Raw genomic sequence first — 1,547 nt, forward strand, 5'->3', positions numbered from 1 at the left:
ATAGATCAGAATTTAACACTGGTTAATTAATAAAAGATAGATAGATTACAATTTAACACTGGTTAATTAATAAAAGATAGATAGATAGATTAGAATTTAACGCTGGTTAATTAATAAAAGATGGATAGATAAATTCGAATTTAACACTAGTTCATTAATAAAAGATAGATAGATTAGAATTTAACACTGGTTAATTACTAAAAGATAGATAGATAGATCAGAATTTAACACTGGTTGCATGTGATTGGTTTATTTGTTCAGGTAAGAGGTTTGAAACAAAAACGGCAATGCTGCTTTGCAATTGTTGGACTATCGTTCTGTCTTCCACATTCAAGAAAGGTTTGGTATGAATGTTGAGTCATGTCTCATGAAACAGTCATTAATGCTTTATGTGCAGTTTATGACAGCTGCTATGAATGTGTTATGAACTCACCCGTCAAGTAAAGTGTTGCCAATTAAATAAACCAATCACATGCAACCAGTGTTAAATTCTGATCTATCTATCTTTTATTAGTTAACCAGTGTTCAATTCTGATCTATCTATTCTGATCTATCTATCTATCTTTTATTAGTTAACCAGTGTTCAATTCTGATCTATCTATCTATCTTTTATTAGTTAACCAGTGTTCAATTCTGATCTATCTATTCTGATCTATCTATCTATCTTTTATTAGTTAACCAGTGTTCAATTCTGATCTATCTATCTTTTATTAGTTAACCAGTGTTCAATTCTGATCTATCTATCTTTTATTAGTTAACCAGTGTTCAATTCTGATCTATCTATCTATCTTTTATTAATTAACCAGTGTTCAATTCTGATCTATCTATTTATCTTTTATTAGTTAACCAGTGTTCAATTCTGATCTATCTATCTATCTTTTATTAATTAACCAGTGTTCAATTCTGATCTATCTATCTATCTATCTTTTATTAGTTAACCAGTGTTCAATTCTGATCTATCTATCTTTTATTAGTTAACCAGTGTTCAATTCTGATCTATCTATCTATCTTTTATTAGTTAACCAGTGTTCAATTCTGATCTATCTATCTATCTTTTATTAATTAACCAGTGTTCAATTCTGATCTATCTATCTATCTATCTTTTATTAGTTAACCAGTGTTCAATTCTGATCTATCTATCTATCTTTTATTAGTTAACCAGTGTTCAATTCTGATCTATCTATCTTTTATTAGTTAACCAGTGTTCAATTCTGATCTATCTATCTATCTTTTATTAGTTAACCAGTGTTCAATTCTGATCTATCTATCTTTTATTAGTTAACCAGTGTTCAATTCTGATCTATCTATCTATCTTTTATTAGTTAACCAGTGTTCAATTCTGATCTATCTATCTTTTATTAGTTAACCAGTGTTCAATTCTGATCTATCTATCTATCTTTTATTAGTTAACCAGTGTTCAATTCTGATCTATCTATCTTTTATTAATTAACTTCAGCTAAACTCCCACCCTATGTCTTTTTTCACATTATTACATCACACTACATTTAGCAGACACTTCTTGACCAAAGTGACTTGCATATGTCAGC

The sequence above is a fragment of the Alosa alosa genome, chromosome 16 (genome assembly GCF_017589495.1).
Source record: "Alosa alosa isolate M-15738 ecotype Scorff River chromosome 16, AALO_Geno_1.1, whole genome shotgun sequence".
NCBI lineage: Eukaryota > Metazoa > Chordata > Actinopteri > Clupeiformes > Clupeidae > Alosa > Alosa alosa.